Genomic DNA, 20,502 nt, shown 5'->3' on the forward strand with positions numbered 1-20,502 from the left:
TTTTTTTTTTAATTATTATACTTTAAGTTCTAGGGTACATGTGCACAATGTGCAGGTTTGTTACATATGTATACATGTGCAATGTTGGTTTGCTGCACCCATTAACTCATCATTTAGATTAGGTATATCTCCTAATGCTATCCCTCCCCCCTCCCCCCTCACCACAATAGGACCCAGTGTGTGATGTTCCCCTTCCTGTGTCCAAGTGATCTCATTGTTCAATTCCCACCTATGAGTGAGAACATGCGGTGTTTGGTTTTCTGTTCTTGCGATACTTTGCTGCGAATGATGGTTTCCAGCTGCATCCATGTCCCTACAAAGGACACGAACTCATCCTTTTTTATGGCTGCATAGTATTCCATGGTGTGTACGTGCCACATTTTCTTAATCCAGTCTGTCACTGATGGACATTTGGGTTGATTCCAAGTCTTTGCTATTGTGAATAGTGCCACAATAAACATACGTGTGCATGTGTCTTTATAGCAGCATGACTTGTAATCCTTTTGGTATATCCCCAGTAATGGGATGGCTGGGTAAAATGGTACTCCTAGTTCTAGATCCTTGAGGAATCGCCATACTGTTTTCCACAATGGTTGAACTAGTTTACAATCCCACCAACAGTGTAAAAGTGTTCCTATTTCTCCACATCCTCTCCAGCACCTGTTGTTTCCTGACTTTTTAATGATTGCCATTCTAACTGGTGTGAGATGGTATCTCATTGTGGTTTTGATTTGCATTTCTCTGATGACGAGTGATGATGAGCATTTTTTCATGTGTCTGTTGGCTGTATAATGTCTTCTTTTGAGAAGTGTCTGTTCATATCCTTTGCCCACTGTTTGATGGGGTTGTTTGTTTTTTTCTTGTAAATTTGATTGAGTTCTTTGTAGATTCTGGATATTAGCCCTTTGTCAGATGAGCAGATTGAAAAAATTAGGCATTTAATTTCATGTGATCAAAGCTAGAATTTCATACAGTGTAAGAGCGTAAGAGACATGCTATTCTGGGGTGGTTTGCTACTGAACGTGGAAGGACCCTATGAGAACTACAATTAAGTCCTTCAGTAAAAGTTATGGGCCCATGATTTCAATGCCATCAATTTGGATTTTGGGATAATTTCCTCCCAGCCTGAACTTCGAATCTTTTCATGCTTTTGCTTAATGTTTTCCTCCACCTGGTATGCTAGGCTCTGCATGGTCAAATTGTAACCAGTTCAGAGGTCACACACTTTATTCTTTGTTTCCTAATGCTGCCTGCTTGTTTTGACATCTCTTGTCTCTAATTCCTGTAGTGTTTTCTTTGTGCCTCTTATTTTTTGCATTGTGTCTTTTTTTTAGTCACTTATCTTCTTATAATAATGCCCCAGTTGCTCTATCAACACCTCTGACTCAGAGGCCAAGCTACATTGACCGTGGTATTCTTAATACTTGGCATAGCACCTAGCATATAATACTCTGTCTGACACATGGTATGTAAAATGCATTTGATGTAGTACTTGATGCATAGTAGGTTCTCCTTTAACTTCTGCCTTCCCTTTTGATTGGTTGGAAGGATGAATGGCTGTTTGTATAGACGGATGTGTGAGCTGATCAATGGAGAAAGACACTCTGGCAGTTTTGCCTGTCCTTGAAGTACTCAAGTAAGTAAAATGCTGTATACCTTAGGAATATGTCACTTCGTTTTTTCATATCTGTAGGGAACACTTGGGACTAAACGATTGTACTGAAGATTATTTTCCATATTATTAAAAATTATTTTCTGACAACTGTCATGATTGAGAACTGGTTTAAGGCACTCTAATTATGAAGATCCAATATGTCTGCAGTTTCAGTTCCTGGTTTCAGAGACCCCTGTGGCTGGGCAAGTGTTCCTACCATAACTCAAAAAAGCTTTGGTTAAATTTCATTCTGTGAAACATGTATATTCATTATGTTAGTAGCCTTTCACTTTTCTCAGAAACAATTACTTGTGTTTATAATTTTGTTCTTATTCAGACAGATCTCATTTTTTAGCTTTGAAATAGAGGAGAAAAGCAGAGAGGACCTACAAGTTCTGAGGTATAAAGGAAGGGAAGGAAAATCTGTGCTAATGCACGTTAGCCTACAGTTATGAAGTACCGACTCTGCCACACACTTGACGTCTACAATGTCACTTCGACCCTCAAACCAACACTGTAAGGCAAATATTGTGATCCTTATTTTACAAATGTAAAATCTAATGATGTTGAGTTATTTGCTCCAAGTTACATAGCTAAAAAGCAGCTCTGTTAGGATTTGAATCTTTGACATATTACTTCAAAGCTTCAGCCTTTCCCACTGTACCAGACTGTATTTGCAGCTCATGGGTATGAGTAGAACACCTTCCCTGTACTTTATTAGAGTGCAATATATTTATGGAGCCTTTGAAGCTCAGTCTTTTTAAAAACTGTTTCACAAATGTAATTTTCTCATTTACTTTTTGTGATGAACTATTTTTAACTTAGAGAATATTTTTAACTATAGAGAATAATAACACAAGCTGTATATAACAAAGTCTGACAATTTATCATTTTTGCTCCCAATCTTTTGTTTTGAAAAAATAAAACATTAATAACATAATTGAAATATCTAATATACTCCTTCCTAATCTCATTTTCTTCCTTCCATTCCCAGAGACAATAATTATTCTGAAATTGGTTTGCATCATTTCTGTTTGTATCATACTCTTACTAAACATGTATATACATAAGCATTTGTTATTTTTCTGAGGAGTTTTTAGAACAATAAATGAGTGGTATCACACTTTATGCAATATTCTATAACCTGTGTATTTTGCTTAATATATTCCACATAATATTCCATAACTTATATATGTGAGATGTTTTCATGCTTGCATATGTAGCTCTAACTTGTTTATTTTAACCACTGTATAGAACTTCATGGAAACAACTTATTCATTATCATGTTAATGAACAAAGAGATTGTGTCTAATCTTGTGATTGCAAACAATACTACCACAAGTATTCTTGTGCATTTCCTCCGGAGTAAGTGTGTTTCTCAAGACAAGCATTGTTCAATAGAAATATCATGCATGCCACATATGTAATTTAAAATTCTAGTAACCACCTTAGAATAGAAAAAGAAACAGGTAAAATTTGAGTTCTAAAATTAGAATTTTTAATTCTAATACTACATTTTACTTAACACAACATATCTAAAAATACCACCATTTCAATAAGTAACCAACATAAAATTATGAATCAGATATTATACTAAGAAAATTTCTTTCTCTTGTACTAAGAAAATTATAACCAATTGAAACTTGTAAAAGAAAATATTTTTCTTTTAAATCTAGTGTTCTTTTTATACCTAGAGTACATTTTAATTTTTCAATTGCTCTATAACTACAAGTAGCTAGAAGCCACTATAACAGGTAGTGTAACTACAGCCTACATACCTAAAAGAATTGTTGAGTTGTAATGCAAGCAAAGTGACAACTTTACCAAGTATTATAAAATTACTTTCAAAGTGGTTGTCCCAATTTCACTCCCAGCAGGAATGTGTGAAAGTTTCCACTTCTCCGCATCCTTACCAAACAACTAAGTTATTGAAAGATATTTCAATTCTTGGAAATTTGAAGTGTATGAAATACCTTATTTTTTTAAGTTGTTTTTCCCTGATTAATAGCTAGATTGAGCCTTTCATCACATATTAATTGTACATTCAATATTCCTCTTCTATGAATTGCCTATTCAAGTTCTTTGCCATTTTGGAATTATCAGTTTGTAGGAGTTTTGGACACATGTATTGCAAAGAGGTCCTTTCAGACTATGGCTTACATTTACCTTCTCTACGGTATTCTTTTTTCTACAGAAGCTTTGTTTTTAGAGATAGTGTTATCAACGATATCCTTTCTTGTCAATTTTTAGTGATTCTTGAAAGAAATTCTTGCATATCTCTTTTTAAAAAAAAACTTTTATTTTAGGTACATGTGAATGTTTGTTATATAGGTAATTTCATGTCATGGGGGTTTGTTGTACAGATTATTTCATCAACCAGGTGTTAAGCTCAGTACCCAATAGTTATCTTTTCTACTCATCTTCCTCCTGCCATCCTCCACTCTCAATTAGATCCCAGTGTCTGCTGTTCCCTTCTCTGTGTTCATGGGTCCTCATCATTTACTTCCCACTTATAAGTAGAACATGCAGTGTTTGGTTTTCTGTTCCTGCATTAGTTTGCTAAGAATAATGGCCTTCAGCTCCATCGATGTTCCCAGAAAAGACATGATCTCTTTTTTTTTATGACTGCAGAGTATTCCATGGTGTATATGTACCACATTTTCTGCATCCACTCTGTCATTGATGGGCATTTAGATGATTCCATGCCTTTGCTATTGTAAATAGTGCTGCAATGTACATTCATGTGCATGTAGAATGATTTATTCCTCTGAGTGTGGGATTGCTGAGTCAAATACTAGTTCTGCTTTTGGCTCTCTGAGGAATTGCTATACTGCTTTCCACAATGGTTGAACTAATTTACACTCCCAGCAAGTGTGTAAGTGTTGCCTTTTCTCTGCAACCTGGCCAGTAGGTTTTGCTTTGTTTTTACTTTTTAAGAATAGCCATTCTGACTGGTGTGAGATGGTATCTCATTGTGGTTTTGATTTGCATATCTCTAATGATTAGTGATGTTAGTATTTTTTTCATATGCTTGTTGGTTGCATGTTTGTCTTCTTTCGAAAAATGCCTGTTCATGTCCTTTGCCCACTTTTTAATGGGGTTGTTTGTTTTTCTCTTGTAAATTTAAGTTCCTTATAGATATTGAATATTGGACCTTTGTCAGATGCATAGTTTGCAAATATTTTATCCCATTCTGTAGGTTGTTTATTTATTCTGCTTATAGTTTCTTTTGCTGTGCAATAGCTCTTTGGTTTAAATAGATCCCACATGTCAATCTTTGCTTTTGTTGTGATAGCTTTTGAAGGCTTTGTCATGAAATCTTTGCCCATTGTTATGTCCAGGATGGTATCGCCTAGGTTGTCTTCCAGGGTTTTTATAGTTTTAGGTTTTACATTTATGTTTTTTAATCCATCTTGAGTTGATTTTTGTGTATGATATAATAAAGAGGTCCAGCTTCAATCTTTTGCATCTGGCTAGCCAGTTATCCCAGCACCATTTATTGAATGAATAGGGAGTCTTTTCCCTATTGTCAATATTTTGTTGAGAGTTTTTGTCAGCTTTGTCGAAGATCACGTGGTCATAGGTGTCCAGCCTTATTTCTGGGCTCTCTATTCTGTTCCACTGGTCTATGTGCCAGTGTTTGTACCAGTACCACATTGTTTTGGTTATGGGATCCCTGTAGTATAGTTTGAAGTTGGGCAACATGATGCCTCCAGTTTTGTTCTTTTTGCTTATGATTGCCTTGGCTATTCAGACTCTTTTTAGGTTCCATAAGAATTTTAAAATAGTTTTTTCTATTTCTGTGAAGAATGTCATTGGTACTTTGATAATAACATTCAATCTGTAAATTGCTTTGGGCAGTATGGCCAATTTAATGATATTAACTATTCCTATCCATGAGCATGGAATATTTTGTCATTTATTTGTGTCTTCTCTGATTTCTTTCAGTGGTGTTTTGTAATTCTCATTGTAGAGATCTTTTGCCTCCCTGGTTAGCTATATTCCTAGCCTTTTGTGTGTGTGTGTGTGTGTGTGTGTGTGGCAATTGTGAATGGGATTGCCTTCCTGATCTGACTCTTGTCTTGACTATTGTTGGTGTATAGGAATGCTAGTAATTTTTGTACATTGATTTTGTGTCCTGAAACTTTGCCGAAATTGTTTATCAGCTGAAGCAGCTCTTGGGCAGAGACTATGAGATTTTCTAGATATAGAATCATGTCATCTGCAAACAGAGATAGTTTGATTTCCTCTCTTCGTATTTGTATGCCGTTTATTTGTTTCTATTGCCTGATTCCTCTGGCCAGAACTTCCAGTACTATGTTGAATAGGAATGGTGAGAGTGGGCATCCTTGTCTTATGCCAGTTTTCATGGGGAATGCTTCCAGCATTTGCCCATTCAATATGATGTTGGCTGTAAGTTTATCATAGACAGCTCTTATTATTTTAAGATATGTTCCTTCAGTACTTCTTTTATTGAGCGTTCTTAACATAAAGGGGTGTAGAATTTTATTGAAAGCCTTTTCTGTGTCTATTGAGATAATCATGTGGTTTTTATCTTTAGTTCTGTTTATGTCATGAGTCACATTTATTGATTTGCATATGTTGAACCAAACTTGCATCCAGGGGATGAAGCCTACTTGATCATGGTGGATTAGCTTTTTGATGTGCTGCTGGATTCAGTTTGCCAATATTTTGTTGAGAGTTTTTGCATTAATGTACATCAAGGATATTGGCCTGAAGTTTTCTTTTTTTGTTGTGTCCCTGCCAAATTTTAGTATCAGAATGGTGACTGCCTCATAGAATGAGTTGGAGAGAAGGCCCTCCTCCTCTCTTTTTTGGTATAGTTTCAGTAGGAACGATAACAGCTCTTCTTTGTACATCTGGTAGAATTCAGCTGTGAATCCACCAGGTCCTGGGCTCTTGTTGGTTAGTAGGCTATTTATTACTGATTCAATTCTGAAGCTCATTATTGGTCTGTTCAGGGAATACATTTCTTCCTGGTACAATCTTGGGAGGATGTATGTGTTCAGGAATTTATTCATCTCTTCTAGGTTTTCTAGTTTGTGTGCAAACAGGTGTTCATAGTGGTTTCTGATGGTTATTTTTATTTCTGTGTGCTTAGTGACAACATTCCCTACATTATATCTAATTGTGTTTATATGGATCTTCTCTCTTTTCTTCTTTATTAGTCTAGCTAGTGGCCTATTTTATTATTTTTTTTAAAAAAAAACATACTCCTGGTTTTATTTTAAATGTTCTGAAATTTTCTTAAATCTGTTTCCTTAGTTTAGCTTTGATTTTGGTTCTTTTCTTCTCCTAGCTTTGTGGTTGATTTGTTCTTACTTCTCTAATTCTTTCAGTTGTGATGTTAAGTTGTTAATTTGAGATCTTTCTAACTTTTTGATATGGGCATTTAGTGCTATGAATTTCCTTCTTGACACTGCCTTAGCCGTGTCCCATAGATTCTGGTATGTTGTATCCTTGTTCTCATTACTTTCTTGGTTGCTGCCTTAATTTTGTTATTTACCCAAAAGTCATTCAGGAGCATGTTGTTTAATTTCTATGTAATTGCATGATTTTGAGCAATTTTTTCAGTCTTGACTTCTGTTTTTGTCATGCTGTGGTCTGAGAGTGTGTTTGGTATGATTTGGTTCTTTTGGATTTGCTGAGGATTGGGTTATGTCCAATTACATGGTTGATTTTAGAGTATGTGCCATGTGGTGATGAGAAGAATGTATATTCTCTTGTTTTTGGGTGGAGAGTTCTGCAGAAGTCTATCAGATCCATTTGGACCAATGTTGAGTTCCTAAATATTTTCATTACTTTTCTGCCTTGATGATTTGTCACATACTGTTGGTGGAGTGTTGAAGTCTCCCACTATTATTGTGTGGGAGACCATGTCTCTTTGTAGGTCTCTAAGAACTTGCTTTATGAATCCGAGTGCTCCTGTTTTGGGTGCATATATACTTAGGATAGTTAGGTCTTCTTGTTGAATTGAACCCTTTACCACTGTGTAATGCCTTTCTTTGTCTTTTTTGATCTTTGTTGGTTTGATGTCTGTTTTGTCTGAAATTAGGATTGTGACTCCTGCTCTTTTTCTGTTTTACATTTGCTTCGTAAATTTTCCTCCATCCCTTTGTTGTGGGCCTAGGGGTGTCACTACATATGAGAAGGGTCTCTTGAAGGCAGGATACCATTGTGTCTTTCTTTTTTATTCAGCTTACCACTCCTTGCCTTTTAAGTGGGGCATTTAGCCTATTTACATTCAAGATTAGTATTGGTATGTGTGCATTTTATCCTGTAATTGTGTTGTTAGTTGGTTATTATGTTGGCTTGTTTGTGTGGTTACTTTACAGTGTCACTGGTCTGCATGTTTACATGTGTTTTTTTATTAGCTGGTAGCATCCTGTCCTTTCTATATTTAGCACTACTTTTAAAATCTCTTTTAAGGCAGGTCTGGTGGTAACGAACTCCCTCAACATTTGTTTATCTGAAAAGAATCAATCTTATTTGTCCTTTGTTTAGGTAGCTTAGTTAGGCTTCAACCAAATTCTTGGTTGAAGATTTTTTTTCTTTAGGAATGTTGAATACAAGCTTCTAATCTCTTCTGACTAATAGGGTTTCAGCTGAGAGGTTTGCTATTAGCCTGATGGGGTTCCCTTTGTAGATGACCTGCCCTTTCTCTCTAGCTGCCTTTCTTATTCTTTCCCTTATTTCAACCTTGGAAAATCTCACAGTTATGTGTATTGCAGATGATCTTCTTATATAAAATCTTACAGGAGTTCTCTGTATTTTCTGAATTTGACTGCTAGCCTCTGTGGCAAGGTTGGGGAAGTTTTCACAGATTATATCCTGAAATACGTTTTCCAAGTTGTTTTCTTTCTCCCTCTGGCCTTTCAGGGATGCCAGCGATTCATAGCTTTGCCTCTTTACATAATCCCATACTTCTCAGAGGTTTTGTTCATTCCTTTTTAATCTTTTTTCTTTATATTTGTGTGGCTGTCTTATTTCAGTAAGCCAGTCTTCAAGTTCTGAGATTCTTTCCTCAACTGGATTTACTCTACTGTTAGTCTTTGTGATTGCATTGAAAAATTCTTGTGTTATTCAGCTCTGTCAGATTAATTAAATTCTTTTTTATATCGACTATTTTGTCCTTCAGCTCCTGTATTGTTGTATTGTAATTCTTAGTTTCCTTGAATTGGGTTTTGCCATCTTCCTGAATCTCGATAATCTTCATTCCTATCCATATTCCGAATTCTATTTCTGTCATTTCAGCGAGTTCAGCCTGGGTAAGAACTCTTATTGAAAAACTGGTGCAATCATTTGGAAGACATATGATACTCTGGCCATTTGAGTTACCAGAGTTCTTGCATTGGTTCTTTCTCATCTCTCTGTGTGGGTGTCTTTTTAACTGCATGTAGATTGAGTACAGTCAACAGACTTCTTTTCTGGTTATTTTCTCAGGGCCGAGGCTTTGGGCAGGATCTTTATTTGAAGCTGACTTTCCATCTTTGGCTTTAGAGGAGGGTATGGTAGCAAGGTATTTTTGGTGTTGAAGCTTTGTGATGGGATCCAGTAGGTGGCACTTAGGTGTATGAGTCCGTTGGTGGACTCTTGCTTGGTTGTGTACCTCCACCTGCGTTTTCTCACAGTTGCAGCCATGTTTCCTCTCAATGCTCTGAAAGTGTGGTTTCCTTTCCCCCTTGAGTGCTGGCTGTAGGTTGCAGCTTGGTGTTCCTGGGCTGCCCACAGCAGCTCTGGTGCAATCGCAGTGTTCATGTTCCTTCCCTAACTTGGAGGCAGCAGAGGAAGTGACCTTAGTAATGGTTGTGGCCAAGGGTCATTTGCTTGTCTCCTGGGGGCTCCACCCCAAGGAAATGCAGGTCAGCAATTGCTCAGTGCAATCAGCCAGGATGGAGGGTCTGTGCTGTGGGCCCAAGCTAAGAGTTCCCTGTCTGGTGACAAGCAGTGGGGGTGAGACCCACGGGGCATGGACTTGCCTCCTCTCCTTGGGTTGACTGCAGTTTGTTGGAGGTGTGGATAAGGCACTTAGGGTATTTGTTTCTTCATTAGTCTGAGGGTAGCAAGGCAGTTCCACTGCAGAGGCAGTGGCAAAGAGAATTTCAGGTGTCCCTATGGGCTCTGTCCAGGGAGTTGCCACACTGCTACTGACTCAAGAGCTCTGGTCAGAGGTGGCTGGAGGCCCAGATCTGGAGGACCTGCTTGATGAGGAGATATGGGAATGGGCATCCATGTAACAGCCTGGCCCCTTTTCCATAGAGCTGCTGCAATATGCTGGGGCCCCGCTCCAGTCCTTAGTCACCTTGGACTTTCCAATACCTGAAAGTAACAACAGTGAAGGCTGCAAAGCAGTAAAAATAGCAGCCTGCCCCTCCTTCTGGGAGCTCCATCCCAGGGAGATATGGACCTGTTGCCATCTCAAACGCAGTCATAGGAGGTGGCTGGAGACCCTGGTTGGGATGGGAGCTCCTGCCCAGTGGGGAGGAATGGGATGGGGACCTGCTTTAAAAAGTCTGGCCACATTTTCATAGAGCAACTGTGCTGTGCTAAGGGACTGCTTCTGTCTGCAGTTGCCTTGGACTCTCTGAGGCCTGAAGGCTGGATGGCTAAGTCACCCAAACAGCAAGGATGATGGCCTGTCCCTCCTTCTGGGAGCACCGTCCCAGGAAGGTTTCAAAACTCTGTTGGCCAAAAAAACACTGGAAGGGATCACTGGAGGCCCCAGTTGGGAGGTTCTGCCTAGTGAGAAGGAAGGAGATCAGGGACCCGTTTAAACTAAGCAGTCTAACCACGTTTTCGTAAAGCAGTTGCACTGTGCTGAGGTACTGCTTCCGCCTCCCGCTCACCTTGGACTCTCCAAAGCCTGAAGGCTGGAATAGCTAAGTTGCCTAAACAGCAAAGATGGCCTCCTGCCCCTCTCACTGAGAGTGCTGTCTCAGAGAGGTGCAACACTGCTACTCCTGGCTGGCAGGAATTCCAAGCCAGTGGGTCTTAATCCTGTGAGGTGCCGTGGAAGTGGGGCCTGCAGACTGTCACTGCTCAGCCCCCTGGATTCAGTCCCTTTCCTAGCGGTACATGAGAAGTCTAACCTCCCACTTCTCCAGAGCGCAGCTGCTTTTGCAGGGAAACCCACAAAGCCCAGGTCTCTAAGGCTCCCAGGTCTCTAAGGCTGAGTAGTTGCTCTGCTGAGACTCCACGTAGCTCCATGCGTCAGACTGAAGGCTCTGGTGGAGTGGGTTCACGAGGGGATCTCCTGAACCGAGGGTTGCAAAAATCCATGGGAGATGTGTGGGTTCCCAGAGTCGCACATTCACTCACCACTTCCCTAGGTAGGGGAGGTTGCCCTGGCTCCGCGTTGCTCCAGGGTGAGCCATCATCCTGCCTTGATTTTCTTCCTTCTCTATGGGTGAACTTGTTTCCTTGATTAGTTTCAATGCCTGTACCTGGATATTTTAGTTGAGGTTGCTGTATTTACTCACCCCTTCCGTTCTTCTCCAAGAGAGCCCACACACTAGCTGTTCCTAGTAAGCCATCTTCTTTCATATCTCCAAGTCACAAATATATTCTTTTATTTTTTGAGACAGAGTCTCACTATGCTGTCCAGGCTGGTCTCAAACTGCTGTGCTCAAGTGATCGTGCTGCCTCCGCCTCCGAGGTAACTGGGATTATAGGTGCGCACCAGCACAACTGGCAGACTATATTCTATAGTTTTTACTAAAAATCTCCTTTCACACATTTAGGAATTTAATCTATCTATAACTTACTTTTTTTGTGGGAAGTGTTATTGTTCTAGCTTTTTCCCAAGTGCACAGTTAGTCAGTTGCCCCAGAAAAATATACTGTAGTACATATTTTTCCCCCATGTCTTATAAGAGCTGCCATTTTGAGATGACTTCCTTGTCATCATCATGAATTTGTTATTTGTTTCAGTGTCTGTATTCTATTCCAGCAACATCATTATTTCTAAGTCAATAGTATGTTTTTCTTAAGATCTATACCTTCAAAATAAGTTGTATTTTTGCTTAGAAAATACCTCTAGACTCTTCACAATTATCTTTGCTCTTACTGACCTTTCATGTTTCCTGTGAATTTTAGGATCATCTTATAAAGTCGCACGAAATATCCTGCTGGGGTTTTTCTCAGAAATGCACTGAATTTATGAAGGGATATGTACAGACTTGACATATTTGTAGTATTGAGTCTTCTCATCTAAAAACATAGTATGTCTCTCCATTTATTCAGGAATAATTTGGCCTTCAATATGTTTAGTAATGTTCTCTATAAAGGGCTTGTACATTTTTCATGTTTAATAAAATTTATTCCTAAATATCTTTTCAGCTTTCGTGCCATTGTGAATGGCATATAATTCTACTACATGTTGATTACTGCTAGTGCAAGGAAAGGCTATTAATTTTTGTATGTAAATCTTTTAACCAACAAATTTGCTGAATTCATTTTTTATTTCCACTCATGTGCTTTCAATATTTTTGAATTTTCTATGTATACAATAATACATCTAAAAATAAAGATCATTTTGTATTTTTTATTTCAATTCCTGTACCTTTTCTTGTCCTATTTTATTTACTATGACTAATACTATACTAAATTGTAAAGACAAGCATACTTTTCTTACTTCTGAGTTTTAGCTATTAAATATGATGCTTGATGTAGTATTTAAAGGACATTATTTGTCAAGTTAAGAAAATTCCTTTCATTCCTAGTTTAGTAAGAGTTTCTTTTTAGACATTAATCTGTATTAAAATTTTTCAAATGCTTTTTATGTATGTTTTAACACCATCATATAGCATTTCTATTAATCTGTTAATGTAAAGGATTACATTAATAGACTTTGACTGCATATAGTATTATAAATATATGATAGGCAAACATCTTGAGATTTTTGTGTCTGTACCTATAAGCTGACTATTTACAATTTTAATATCAAGGTTATTCCAGCATCATAAAATGAGTTATGTAGTATTTCGTTTAAAATAATTTACATAAGATAGAAATCATCTGTCCCTTGAAAGTTCAGTAAAACTTGCCTGTAAATCCTTCTGGGTATATCTTTTGGGTGCGGAGATTTTAACTAGCAATTCATTTAAATAATGGTCATTGCCAGTGTTTCAGCTTTGGCCATTATAAATAATGTAACTATATTAGTCATTCTGGGCCTCAGTTTCATCATTTATACCTACTCTACACCATTTTTATTTTTTATTTTTATTTTTATTTTATTTTTATTTATTATTATTATTATTATTATTGAGACAGTGTCTTGCTTTGTTGCCCAGGTTGGAGTGCAGTGGCATGATCTCAACTCACTGCAACCTCTGTCTCCTGGGTTCAAGCAATTCTCCTGCCTTAGCCTCCCAAGTAGCTGGGATTACAGGTGCACACCACCATGTCTGACTAATTTGCTTGTATTTTTAGTAGAGATGGGGTTTCACCATGCTGGCCGGGCTAGTTTTAAACTCCTGACCTCAAGTGATCCACCTGCCTTGGCCTCCCAGAGTGCTGGGATTACAGGCATGAGCCACCGCTCCCAACATATTCATTTTTTTTTTTTTTTTTTTTTTTGAGACAGAGTCTCACTCTGTCACCCAGACTGGAGTGCAGTGGCATGATCTCAGCTCACTGCAACCTCCGCCTCCCAGATTCAAGCTGTTCTTCTGCCTCAGCCTCCCACCTAGCTGGGACTACAGCAGTGTGCCAACGCACTCAGCTAATTTTTGTATTTTTAGTAGAGACAGGGTTTCACCATATTGGTCAGGCTGATCTCGAACACCTGACCTCATGATCTGCCACATCAGCCTCCCAAAGTTCTGGGATTACAGGTGTGAGCCACCGCACTCGGCCCCTATTATTCATTTTTAAATCTTCTTTCTTTTTGAGGCAATTTTGATTTTTTTATTTAAAATTTTTCATATTTATTGGCCTAAATGCTTTTTTGTTATTTGTCATATTACTTTTTAATTTGTAACTATGTCTCTTTTTATTGTTAAAAAATATACATATTTTTGCAGGATGGCCAAATAGGAACAGCTCCAGTCTGCAGCTCCAAGCAAGATCGACACAGAAGATGGGTGATTTCTGCATTTCCAACTGAGGTACCTGGTTCATCTCACTGGGACTGGTTGGACAGTGGATGCAGCCCATGGAGGGCAAGCTGAAGCAAGGTGGGGCATCGCCTCACCTGGGAAGTGCAAAAGATGGAGGGATTTCCCTTTCCTAGCCAAGGGGAGCTGTTACAGACTGTAACTGGAGAAACGGTACACTCCTGACCAAATACTGTGCTATTCCCATGGTCTTAGCAACCGGCAGACCAGGAGATACCCTCCCGTGCCTGGCCCGGTGGGTCCCATGCCCTTGGAGCCTTGCTTACTGCTAATACAGCAGTCTGAGATCAACCTGTGATGCTGCAGCTTGACAGGAGGAGAGGCATCTGTCATTGCTGAGGCTTGAGTAGCTCACAGTGTAAACAAAGCATAAGGGAAGCTGAAACTGGGTGGAGCCCACTGCAGCACAGCAAGGCCTACTGCCTCTCTAGATTCCACCTCTGGAGACAGGGCATAGCAGAACAAAAGGCAGAAGACAGCTTCTATAGACTTAAACATCCCTGTGTGACAGCTCTGAAGAGAGCAGTGGTTCTCTTAGCATGGTCCTCCTCAAGCAGGACCCCTGACTCCTGTGTAGCCTGCCTGAGAGATACGTCCCAGTAGGGACCGACAGACACCTCAAACAGGTGGGTGCTCCTCTGGGATGAAGCTTCCAGAGGAAGGATTGGGTAGCAATATTTGGTGTTCCACAGCTTCTACTGGTGATACCCAAGCAAACAGGGTCTAGAGTGGACCTCCAGCAAACTCCAACAGACCTGCAGCTGAGGGGCCTGACTGTTAGAAAGAAAACTAACAAACAAAACATCAACAAAAAGGACGTCCACAGCAAAACCCCATCTATAGGTCACCAACATCAAAGACCAAAGGTAGATAAAACCACAAAGATCGGGAGAAACCAGAGCAGAAAAGCAGAAAATTCCAAAAACCAGAGAGCCTCTTCTCCTACAAAGGATTGCAGCTCCTCACAACCAAGGGAAAAAAACTGAATGGAGATTGAGTTTGACAAGTTGACAGAATTAGGCTTCAGAAGGTCAGTAATAACAAACTTCTCCAAGCTAAAGGAGCATATTCTAACCTATCACAAGGAAGCTAAAAACCTTGACAAAAGGTTAGACATGGTTAACTAGAATAAACCATGTAGAGAAGACCTTAAATGACCTGATAAAGATGAAAATCACAGTACAAGAACTTCGTGACACATGCACAAGCTTCAATAGCCGATTTGATCAAGTGGAAGAAAGGATATCAGTGATTGAAGATAAAATTAATTAAATAAAGCAAGAAGACAGGATTAGGGAGAAAAAAAAAAAGAGTGAAAAGAAATGAACAACGCCTCCAAGAAATATGGGACTATGTGAAAAGACCAAATCTGCGTCTTATTGGTGTACCTGAAAGTGACGGGGAGAATGGAACCAAGTTAGAAAACACTCTTCAGGATGTTATCCCGGGGAACTTCCCTAACCTAGCAAGGCAGGGCAACACTCAAATTCATGAAATATAGAGAACACCACAAAGATATTCCTCAAGAAGAGCAACCCCAAGACACATAATTGTCAGATTCACCATGGTTGAAATGAAGGGAAAAAAATGTTAAGGGCAGCCAGAGAGAAAGGTTGGGTTACCCACAAAGGGAAGCCCATCAGACTAATAGTGGATCTCTCAGCAGAAACACTACAAGCCGAAAGAGAGTAGTGGCAAATATTCAACTTTCTTAAAGAAAAGAATTTCCAACCCATAATCTCATATCCAGCCAAACTAAGTTTCATAAGTGAAGGAGAAAAAAAATCCTTTACAGACATACAAATGCTGAGATATTTTGTCACCACCAAGCATGCCTTACAAGAGCTCCTGAAGGAAGCACTAAACATGGAAAGGAACAACTGGTACCAGCCACTGCAAAAACATGCCAAATTGTAAAGAACATCAATGCTATGAAGAATCTGCATCAATTAACAGGCAAAATAACCAGCTAACATCATAATGACAGGATCAAATTCACACATAACAATATTAACCTTAAATGTAAATGGGTTAAATGCCCCAATTAAAAGACATAGACTGGCAAATTGGATAAAGAGCCAAGACCCATTGGTGTGCTGTTTTCAGGAGACCCATCTCATGTACAAAGACTTACATGGCCTCTAAATGAAAGGAAATGGAAAGAAAAAATGAAAAAAAATGAAAGCAAATGGAAAGAAAAAGAAGTAGGGGTTGCAATCCTAGTCTCTGATAAAACAGACTTTAAACCAACAAAGATCAAAAGAGACAAAGAAGGCCACTACATAACGGTAAAGGGATCAATTCCACAAGAAGAGCTAACTATCCTAAATATATATGCACCCAATATAGAAGCACCCAGATTCATAAAGCAAGTCCTTAGAGACCTACAAAGAGAATTACACTCCCACACAATAATAATGGGAGACTTTAAAACCACACTGTCAATATTACACAGATCAACGAGACAGAAGGTTAACAAGGATATCCAGTACTTGAACTCAGCTCTGTACCAAGTGGACCTAATAGACATCTACAGAACTCTCTACCCCAAATCAACACAATATACATTCTTCTCAGCACCACATTGCACTTATTCTAAAATTGACCACATAATTGGAAGTAAAACACTCCTAAGCAAATGTAAAAGAACAGAAATCACAACAAACTGTCAGACCACAGTGCAATCAAATTAGAACTCAGGATTAAGAAACTCACTCAAAACCCACAACTACATGGAAACTGAACAACCTGCTCCTAAATGACCACTGGGGTAAATAACGAAACGAAGGCAGAAATAAAGATGTCCTTTGAAACCAATGAGACCAAGACACAATGAACCAGAATCTCTGGGACACATTTAAAGCAGTGTGTAGAGGGAAATGTATAGCACTAAATGCCCACAAGAGAAAGCAGGAAGATCTAAAACTGACACCCTAACATCACAATTAAAAGAACTAGAGAAGCAAGAGCAAACAAATTCAAAAACTAGCAGAAGGCAAGAAATAACTAAGATCAGAGCAAAACTGAAGGAGATAGAGACATGAAAAACCCTTCAAAAAATCAATGAATCCAGGAGCTGTTTTTTTTTTTTTAAATTAGCAAAATAGATAGATCACTAGCCAGACTAATAAAGAAGAAAAGAGATAAGAATCAAATAGTTGCAATAAAAAATGATAATGGGGATATCACCACTGATTCCACAGAAATACAAACTACCATCAGAGAATACTATAAACAACTCTATGCAAATAAACTAGAAAATCTAGAAGAAATCAATAAATTCCTGGACACATACTCCCTCCCAAGACTAAACCAGGAAGAAGTTGAATCTCTGAATAGAACAATAACAGATTCTGAAATTGAGGTAATAATTAATAGCCCACCAACCAAAAAAAGTACAGGACCAGATGCATTCACAGCCAAATTCTACCACAGGTACAAAGAGGAGCTGGTACCATTGCTGCTGAAACTATTCCAACCAATAGAAAAAGAAGGAACCCTCCCTAATTCATTTTATGAGGCCGGCATCATCGTGATACCAAAGCCTGGCAGAGACACAACAAAAAAAGAGAATTTTAGACCAATATCCCTGATGAACATCGACGCAAAAATCCTCAATAAAATACTGGCAAACTGAATCCAGAAGCACATCGAAAAGCTTATCCACCACAATCAAGTCAGCTTCATCCCTGGGATGAAAGGCTGGTTCAACATATGCAAATCAATAAACGTAATCCATCACATAAACAGGCCAATGACAGAAACCACATGATTATCTCAATAGATGCAGAAAAGGCCTTTGACAAAATTCAACATCCCTTCATGCCAAAAACTCTCAGTAAACTAGACATTGTTGGAACATATCTCAAAATAACAAGAACTATTTATGGCAGACCCACAGCCAATATCATACTGAATGGGCAAAAACTGGAAGCATTCCCTTTGAAAACCAGCACAAGACAGGGATGCCCTCTCTCACCTCTCCTATTCAACATAGTGTTGGAAGTTCTGACTAGGGCAATCATAAAAGAGAAAGAAATAAAGGGTATTCAGTTAGCAAAAGAGGAAATCAAACTGTCTCTGTTTGCAGATGACATGATTGTATATTTAGAAAACCCCATCGTCTCAGCCCAAAATCTCCTTAAGCTGATAAGCAACTTCAGCAAAGTCTCAGGATATACAAAACCAACGTGAAAAAATCACAAGCATTCCTATACACCAATAACAGACAAACAGAGGGCCAAATCATGAGTGAACTCCCATTCACGATGACTACAAAAAGAATAAAATACCTAGAAATCCAATTTACAAGGGATGTGAAGGACCTCTTCAAGGAGAACTACCAACTGCTCAATGAAATAAGAGGACACAAGCAAATGGAAGAACATTCCATGCTCATGGATAGGAAGAATCAATATCGTGAAAATGGTCATACTTTTTTATAGAGTCATTGCTATCTTCATCAAGCTACCACTGACTTTCTTCACACAACTGGGAAAAAACTACTTTAAAGTTCATATGGAGCCAAAAAAGAGCCCGCATAGCCAAGACAATCCTAAGCAGAAAGAACAAAGCTGGAGGTATTATGCTACCTAGCTTCAAACTATACTGCAAGGCTACAGTAACCAAAACAGCATGGTACTGGTACCAAAACAGAGATATAGACCAATGGAACAGAACAGAGGCCTCAGAAATAATGCCACAAATCTACAACCATCTGGTCTTTGACAAACCTGACAAAAACAAGCAATGGGGAAAGAATTTCCTGTTTAATAAATGGTGCTGGGAAAACTGGCTAGTAATATGCAGAAAGCTGAAACTGGATCCCTTCCTTACACTGTATACAAAAGTTAACTCAAGATGGATTAAAGACTTAAACATAAGACCTAACACCATAAAATCCCTAGAAGAAAACCTAAGCAATATCATTCAGGACATAGGCATGGGTAAAGACTTCATGACTGAAACACCAAAAGCAATGACAACAAAAGCTAAAATAGACAAAGGGGATCTAATTAAACTAAAGAGCTTCTACACAGCAAAAGAAACTATCATCAGAGTGAACTGGCAACCTACAGAATGGGAAAAATATTTTGCAATCTACTCATCTGACAAAGGGCTAATATCCAGAATCTACAAAGAACTTAAACAAATTTACAAGAAAAAAACAGCCCCATCAAATAGTGGGCAAAGGATATGAACAGACACTTCTCAAAAGAAGACATTTATGCAGCCAACACATGAAAAAATTCTCATCATCACTGGTCATCAGAGAAATGCAAATCAAAACCACAATGAGTTACAATCTCACACCAGTTAGAATGGCAATCATTAAAAAGTCAGGAAACAACAGATGCTGGAGAGGATGTGGGGAAATAGGAATGCTTTTACACCTTGGTGGGAGTAAAAATTAGTTCAAACATTGTGGAGGACAGTGTGGTGATTCCTCAAGGATCTAGAGCCAGAAATACCATTTGACCCAGCCATCCCATTACTGGGTATATACCCAAAGGATTATAAATCATGCTACTATAAAGACACATGCACACGTGTGTTTACTGTGGCACTATCCACCATAGCAAAGACTTGGAACCAACCCAAATGTCCATCAGTGATAGACTGGATTAAGAAAATGTGGCACATATACACCATGGATTACTATGCAGCCATAAAAAAGGATGAGTTCATGTCCTTTGCAGGGACATGGATGAAGCTGGGAAACCATCATTCTCAGCAAAGTAACATAAGAACAGAAAACCAAACACCGCATGTTCTCACTCGTAGGTAGGAGTTGAACAATAAGAACACATGGACACAGGGTAGGGAACATCACACACCAGGGCCTGTCCAGTGGTAGGGGGCAGGGGGAAGAATAGCATTAGGAGAAATAGCTAATGTAAATGACGAGTTGATGGGTGTAGCAAACCAATATGGCACATGTATACCTATGTAACAAACTTGTAAGTTGTGCACATGCACCCTAGAACTTAAAGTATAATAATTAAAAATATATATATATATATATATATATATATCTTTTACTTCCCCCACAGTCAGTCTTGCCTAAGGTTTGTGTAGTTTTTCTCTTCAAATAACTGATTTTTAGTATTGTTAAGCCTAAGTTTTGTTTATTTTCATAATTCATTACTTAATTATTTCCTCCTTTTTGTGTTTACACAGGGCTTCTACATAAATATCAGTAGCAACTTTATTTGTATCAGGCAAAATGTGGAAACAATTCAAACACCCATCAACAAGTGAATGAACAACATATTGTGGTATCACAATTTGTCATTGAAATACTACACATGTAATAAAACTCTATTAATACACCCAACAATATAGCCATAACTCAAAAACATTAGGCTATTTGCTAAGTGAAAATAAAGCTTTTATTGTATGATCCTATTCATATGAAATTTCAGAAAAGACAAACTAATCAAGAGTGACAAAAACACTTCAATGATTTTCTGAAGCTGAGATGAGGATGGGGTCATTATTTACTGGCAAGGGGTAAGAGAGTGATGAAAATATTCTACATCTGATGTAATAGTCTGTTTTCACACTACTGATAAACACATACCTGAGACTGGGTAATTTACAAGGAAAAAGAGGCTTAATGGACTCACAGTTCCACATGGCTGGGGAGGCCTAACAATCATGACACAAGGTGAAAGGCACATCTTACATGGTTGCAGACAAGAGAGAA

The 20,502-nt window shown here is 38.5% G+C and overlaps 1 long non-coding RNA gene across 1 annotated transcript in view; it reads left to right on the forward strand.

Moving 5' to 3' along the window:
• LOC140713311 (uncharacterized) overlaps nt 1-19,801 on the forward strand; it is an 82,914-nt gene extending 63,113 nt beyond the window's left edge. Inside the window, exon 2 of the long non-coding RNA XR_012095250.1 lies at nt 13,701-19,801. This is a non-coding gene — a long non-coding RNA (uncharacterized lncRNA). The remainder of the gene's footprint in view (nt 1-13,700) is intronic.
• The last annotated feature ends 701 nt before the right edge of the window (nt 19,802-20,502 follow it).

Source organism: Chlorocebus sabaeus, chromosome 14, assembly GCF_047675955.1.
Source record: "Chlorocebus sabaeus isolate Y175 chromosome 14, mChlSab1.0.hap1, whole genome shotgun sequence".
Classification (NCBI taxonomy): Eukaryota; Metazoa; Chordata; class Mammalia; order Primates; family Cercopithecidae; genus Chlorocebus; species Chlorocebus sabaeus.